Source organism: Pan troglodytes, chromosome 16 (genome assembly GCF_028858775.2).
Source record: "Pan troglodytes isolate AG18354 chromosome 16, NHGRI_mPanTro3-v2.0_pri, whole genome shotgun sequence".
NCBI classification, from domain to species: Eukaryota; Metazoa; Chordata; class Mammalia; order Primates; family Hominidae; genus Pan; species Pan troglodytes.
The window spans coordinates 84,078,022-84,085,320 of record NC_072414.2 but is presented as its reverse complement, the minus strand read 5'-3'; the positions used below and the strand labels follow the sequence as shown (position 1 = coordinate 84,085,320).

General features: G+C 39.0%; 2 pseudogenes; both read right to left on the bottom strand.

Moving 5' to 3' along the window:
- Positions 1–1,483: 1,483 nt before the first annotated feature.
- LOC746283 (nucleophosmin-like) lies at positions 1,484–2,366 on the bottom strand (annotated as a pseudogene).
- Positions 2,367–6,400: 4,034 nt separating this feature from the next.
- Positions 6,401–7,007, bottom strand: LOC467767 (double homeobox protein A-like; annotated as a pseudogene).
- Positions 7,008–7,299: the final 292 nt, after the last annotated feature.

Below are 7,299 nucleotides of genomic sequence, written 5' to 3'. Positions count from 1 at the left end.
ACTGTGGCTGGAGTCAGTAGACCAGGGGGTAAGTGAGGTCCAGAGGAAATGAGGGGGCCAGACCACACAGAGCCTTGTAGGCTACCGAACAACATATTTCACTCTGAGAGAAATGGGGAGCCACATAGAGTTCTGGGCAGAGGATTGATGTCATTTGACTTAACATTTTAAAAGAATTAGTTAAGTCGCTCTGTTACAAATAGAATGTTGCGGGGTCAAAGGCAGAAACCAGAACCAGTTAGAAGGCTATCGTAGTAACCTGAGCCAGGGGAGCAGCCAGGAGGCAGTGGGAAATGATCGGGTCCTGGGTATATCTTGAAGGTAAAATCAGCTTGGTTTCCTGCTGAATTGACTACTGGGTATGAACAAAGGAGAGAAAAGAGGATGACACAATTTTTGGCCTGAGTACCTGGAAGATGGAGCTGCTATCATGAAAATAGTGGAAGCTGAGGTTAAAACAGGCTTTGAGGGAAGGACCAGGAATTTGGTTGTAGACATGTCGTGTGTAATATATCTATTAGATGTGCAAGTTAATATCTGATAGTAACAGTTGGATCTATGAGTCTGGACTTTGGGGGAGAGGTTGAACTGGAGATGGAATTTTGATAGTCATAAGCAAGAGGGTGGTATTAAGTTCTTGGAACTGGATGGGAAGGAGAAAGGACAAGGTCCAAGAACTGAGCCTTGGGGCACTCCAACATTGAGATGTCCAGGAAAAGGGGTAAATTACAAAGAAGACTGAGAAAGCACTGCGAGGGAAACAGGGAAGTGGGAAGAAAGTCAAGACTTTGGTGTCTAGGAAGCTGTATTATGGAGGAAACAGTGATCAATGTGCTGCACTGAGTATTGCAGATGCAGCAAGCAAGATGAACCCCAAGGGCTGACCACAGAATATTGAACCAGAAATAACAAACATAGGCGTCTTTATTTTTATTTTTAACTTTATTAAAATACTGAGTTTTATTTCACATGTATAATTTTATCTCCCCACCATTTCCATGTCTGACCACCGCTATTACTATATCCTATCATAACATTCCATACGTACTTAAAAAACCAAGCAAAGAGTGGAGTTCCATCTTTAAAAACTAAACAGGTATTTTGGACAACACATTCTTGGCAATGGAACCTAGACAGCATTTATCAAACACGGTAGGGAAAGTTCTCACTCTGCATTATAAAAAGGACAGCCAGATATCAACTGTTGCAGAAATGAAATAAGACAGAAAATTTTTGACAAATTGTTTAAACTATTTTTCTTTTTTTAAATTATTATTATACTTTAAGTTCTAGGGTACATGTGCACAACGTGCAGGTTTGTTACATGTGTATACATGTGCCATGATGGTGTGCTGCACCCATTAACTCGTCATTTAGCATTAGGTATGTCTCCTAATGCTATCCCTCCCCCCTCCCCCCACCCCACAACAATGAGAACACATGGACACAGGAAGGGGAACATCACACAGTGGGGACTGTTAAACTATTTTCTTAAAGAGACTTCCTCCACTGCCAGAGATCTTGGATAGCCTCCTGGTAAATCCTCCGGAAGCAATTCTTCACATAATTGAAGAACTTGGCTTCCACTTTGGGAAAAGAAAGACCTTTTTCTACATTTGCTTGCATTTTTGCTTTAATGTCTTCTACAGAACTAGGTCCTTTTGGTGTTTTAGGAGCTTTTTCCTGTTTTTTGAAAAATTCTCGTCCTTTTGTTCTTGGTGTTAATGATGGTTTTGTCTTTTCTATTCTGATTTGACTTTTGTGCATTTTTTGGCTGGAGTATCTTGTATAGATTTCTTCACTGGTGCTTTTCCTTCAGTTTCCTCATCATCAAAATCATCATCACCATCATCGTCTTTATCATCACCATCATCTTCATCAGCAGCAAGTTTTACTTGTTTCTGTGGAACCTTGCTACCACCTCCAGTGGCAGACCGCTTTCCAGATATACTTAAGAGTCTCACATCCTCCTCCTCTTCATCTTCTGACTCTGCATCTTCCTCCACAGCTACTAAGTGCTGCCCACTAATATGCACTGGCCCTGAACCACACTTCAACCGTGAGATCACTGGTGGTGTTATTTCAGAGTCCCCAAGGGAAACCGTTGGCTGTACAGACATTTTCAAAGTTGCCAGTGTTACTTTAATTGGACTGCCTTCGTAATTCATTGCCTCTGCTTCAACAATGTCCAATTCGTCCTTTGCACCCGCCCCTAAACTGACTGTTCTTAAAAATAACTGGTGTTCATTTTCATCATTATCCACCTTAAAGTGGTAATCTTTGTAGGCCTTTAGTTCACAACCGAAAAGATAGTTCTGGGGCCTCAGGGGGCTCATGTCCACCTACATGCCCATCGAATCTTCCATCAGGTGGCGGCACGCACTTAGATGGGAGAGAAGGTGGATGGATATAAACAACCACTGCTCAAGAGAACAGCTGCGCAGGACGGAATCACACACGGGCAGCATCTTTATTTTTTTGAGGATTTTTTTTTTTTTTTTTTTGCGTAGAGGAGGGCAAAGAAACAGGACAGCAGCTAAAAGAAGAGGAAGTTGGGTATACATATACATGTGTATATATACACATACATAGAATATATATACATATATATGTGTATATATACACATACATAGAATATATATACATATATGTGTATATATACACATACATAGAATATATATACATATATATGTGTATATATATACATATATGTGTATATATACACATACATAGAATATATATACATATATATGTGTATATATACACATACATAGAATACATATACATATATGTGTATATATACACATACATAGAATACATATACATATATATGTGTATATATACACATACATAGAATATATATACATATATATGTGTATATATACACATACATAGAATATATATACATATATACACATATATAGAATATATATACATATATAGAATATATACACATATATATACACATATATATAGAATATATATACATATATATAGAGAGAGAGAGAGATGGAGTCTTGCTCTGTTGCCCAGACTGGAGTTCAGTGGCACAATCTCGTCTCACTGTGACCTCCTGGGGTTCAAGTGATTCTCCTGCCTCAGCCTCCTGAGTAGCTGGGATTACAGGTATGCACCACCACACCCAGCTAATTTTTATATTTATAGTTGAGACAGAGTTTTGCCATGTTGGCCGCACTGGTCTCGAACTCCTGGCCTCAGGTGATCCTCCTGCTTCAACCTCCCAAAGTGCTGAGATTACAGGCATGAACCACCATGCCTGGCCAAGAGAAGAATCTTTTTCAGATGAGAAAAATAACTACAGTTTTGTATGCTGATGACAGCAATCCAGTAGAGAGAGAAATAATGATGAGGCAGGAGAGACAGGAAAGAATTGCTTGTGAGTGTCTTGCTGGCTGCAGAGTGGAATAGTTGCTGAGAGATCCAGCTATGAGGTGGCATGCTAAGGAAAGTAGAAGAAAACTGAAGGAGGCTGAATTGCTAGTCATGATGGAGTTGCCATCTAAGTCCAGGATTGCCTGCTTCTGGATCTTTATTTCTTGAAGAGAAATAAACTTCTCTTTTTTTCCAACATGTTATTAGGAGAAATTTCAAACATGTAGGAAACTGGAAATAACTGTATAGCAAACACCTGCCATCTGGTTTCTACAATTAACATCTCTCTACACTTATTCTGATATACCTATCCATCTCTCTATCCATTAATTTCTCTTATTTTTAGTGCATTTCAAAGTGAGATTCAAACATCAGCATATTTCACCCCTAAACACTTCACCATGTATACTGCTACCTAGAGTTTAATATCTAGTTATATTTCTTTTTTCTTTAAGATAAAATTTGCCTAAAATGAAATGATATATTTACTGTACTATTTGATGAGCTTTGAAAGATGCATGCACCTGTATACCCCATCCTCCATTAACACATGGAACAATACCCTTACCCCAGAAAGCTCCTTCATTCCTGTTTCCAGTAAGCCCCGGCCTCCATCCCATCCCCAGAGGCAACTGCTATTCTGATTTCCTTTTTCATCATTGATTAGTTTTCCCTGTCCTTTAGATAAATGGAATCACATCGTAAATACTCTTTTGTGTAAGGCTTTTTCACTCAGATAAAATGTTTTTGCGATTAAGCCATGTTGTTGTATTTATCAGTAGTTCATGGCTTTCTGCTGCTAAGCAGTATTCCACTGTATGAATATAATATGGTTTGTTTATCCATTCTGCTATCAGTGGTCACCTGATCTGTTTCCAGTTTCTGCCTATTGTGAATAAACCCACATGAACAGTCTTGTACAATTAGTTTTAGGGACATTTGACTTCATTTTCTTGTATAGAATTGCTGGGTCAAGTAATAGTGTATTTGTCAGGGTTTTCTAAAGACAGAATCAATGTGTGTGTGTGTGTGTGTGTGTGTGTATGTGTGAGTGTATGTGTGAGGAGAGAGAGTGAGAGAGAGAGAGAGAGTGTGTGTTTATTTTAAGGAATTGCTTCACATGACTGTGGGGTTGGCAAGTTTAATATCTGCAGGGTAGGCCAGCAGGGTTGGCCAGGGAAATATTAAAGGTGTAGCCCAAATCCAAAGACAATCTGGAGGCTTTCCTCTGTTTGGGGGACATCAGTCGTTTCTCTTAAGGCCTTCAACAGATTGAATGAGGCCCATCCACATTACAGAGGGTCATCTGCCTTACTCACAGTCTACTGATTGAAATGTTAATCTCCTCCAAAAAATAACTTCACAGCAATATCTAAATTGGTGTTTGACCACGTATCTGGGTACCATGGCCTAGCCAACTTGACACATATATGCTTAGTTATTAAAGAAACGATCAGGCCAGGCACAGTGGCTCACACCTGTAATCCCAGCATCACCTGACGTCAGGAGCTGAAGACCAGCCTGGCCAACATGGTGAAACCCTGTCTCTACTAAAAATACAAAAATTAGCAGGGTGTGGTGGCACCCGCCTGTAATCCCAGATACCTGGGAGGCTGAGGAGGGAGAATCGCTTGAACCTGAGAGGCGGAGGCTGCAGTGAGCCGAGATCGCTCCACTGCACTCCAGCCTGGGCGACAAGAGCGAGACTCCATCTAAAAAATAAGAATAAAATCTAAAAAAATAAAGAAATGAGCAGATATTTTTCAGAGTGGTCACACCACTTTACGTTTCTACCAACAACGTACACAGATTTCAGTTGCTCCACACCTTTCCCACCATTTGATGTTACTCGTTTTAATTTTATCCATGCTAATGAGTGTTGATTGGTGTCCTATTGTGGTTTAAATTTGCATTTTCAATAGCAAATGCTTTTCAGAACCTTTTTCCATGTTTATTGGCCATGCACATATCTTCTTATTCACATGTTTTTTTTTTTTCCTCCAGTTATTGATTCGATTGTTTGGCTTTTATTATTGAGTTTGTATTGAGTTGTTTTTAGTAAATATTGTTTTCCTATCTGTAGTCTAGTATATATTTTCTTCATGATGTCTTTTAATCAAAAGTATTTAATTTTGATAGTCTAATTTATAAAAATTTTCCCATTTATGGTCACTGCTTTCTGTAACCTGCTAAAGAAACTCTGCCTACCCCCAGCTTGCAAAGATGTTCTGTGATTTCTCCAAGAAGCCCTATAATTTTACCTTTCATAATTAGGTCTCTGATTTATCTTGAATTAGTGTTTGAGTGTGGTATGAGGTAAGGGGTCAAGGTTTGTTGTTTTCCATATGGATTTTAGTTACTCCAACCCTATTAGTTGAAAAGATTTGACACTTTTGTAAAAATCACGTTCTGTAACTATAGGCCTATTTCTGAACTCCAGTCTGTTCTGTTGATCTATTTGTTGATCTTCATACCAGGACGAGTTTGTTGATCACTATAGCATTATAGTAAGTTTTGATTTAGATTGTTTGTCTTCTAACTTTTCTCTTCTTTTTCAAGATTGACTTTGATATTTAAGTCTTTTGAATTACCATATTCATTTTATTTTTATTTATTTATTTTGATTATTACTAAGTTTATTTTCATTGTCTCAAGGTCCGCTGAACTCTGGATCCAGGCTGTGTCAATAGGGTAGTGTGGTGCCTCCTGTACCTGTCTCTGCCTCCTACAGTCCTTTTTATTTATTTTATTTCATTTTTTATAATAGAGACAGGGTCTTGCTATGCTGCCCAGGCTGGTTTTGAACTCCTGGGCTCAGGCAGTCTTTCTGCCTCGGTGTCCCAAAGTGCTGGGATTACAAGCATGAGCCACCGCACCTGGCCGTGTCCTTTACCATCTTCAGAGGGCTTAGCTTGCAGTTTCAGCAGAAGGATAGACTCCCAGGAAGACTGTGAGAGAGATTTGGGGCCCAAGTTGATAATATCAAATACGCTGAACTTGACTGTGTTCACCATCTTCTGGCTCTAGAGAAATGAGAATTGCTAGTGAGGTTGGTGCCATTTTGTGTATCTTCTGTACCTTGATGTCCCTCAGAAATCTTGCCCCTGGTCTTCTTGTTCTAAGGACACAACAGGTTCCCTGTTTCTCTGGAGATGAAATCTAGATCTTCAGTTTTGGAACCAGATTTGGACTCTTAACTCTGGAACACCAATTTCTTCAGCAACTTGTTCTCTGGAATCAATCGCAGGGTATGGGTTTTTCATAGATGCCTTGATGAGAGTGCTTAATTGAGAGGCGCTGTAGGTGGTACAACACCATCTGGCTTCTCTACTTTGAAACTCTGCGTCAGGTCGATCTTGCCCATGGCTCTGACTTGATTCTAAAGTCCCAGGTTCTGGTCTTTTCTGGAATCCAGCTCTTCGATTCTGAAACCAAATCTGGGTTCTGGACTCTTCTGTATTGATTTCTAAAGCAAGTTTTTGTTTGGTAGCATAACCTGGGTAAGGTTTTTGATTGAAGGTATTGATGAGGATTTTCAACTGATCTGTGAATTTGGTGAGACTGCGCCTGTGATTTGTTGTCACCATCTTATGTGAAGAGGTGTCTTCAGCCATGCTGGAAGAGAGTCCTGGAGGCTGAGCTACTGTCAGGGAGGCAAGAATTACCATATAAATTTTAGAATCAACTTGTCAATTTCTATAAAAACCCAGGTAAGATTATGCTTGTGATTAGTTGAATCTATATATCACTTTGGAGAGAACTGCCATATTAAAAATGTTGAGTATTTGATCCAGGAAAATGGTATGTTTCTTTATTTATTTAGCTATTTTTTATTTCTCTCAGTTATGTTTCATAATTTTCAATGTAGAGATATTGCATGTATTTACAAATTAAATCCTAAAATTT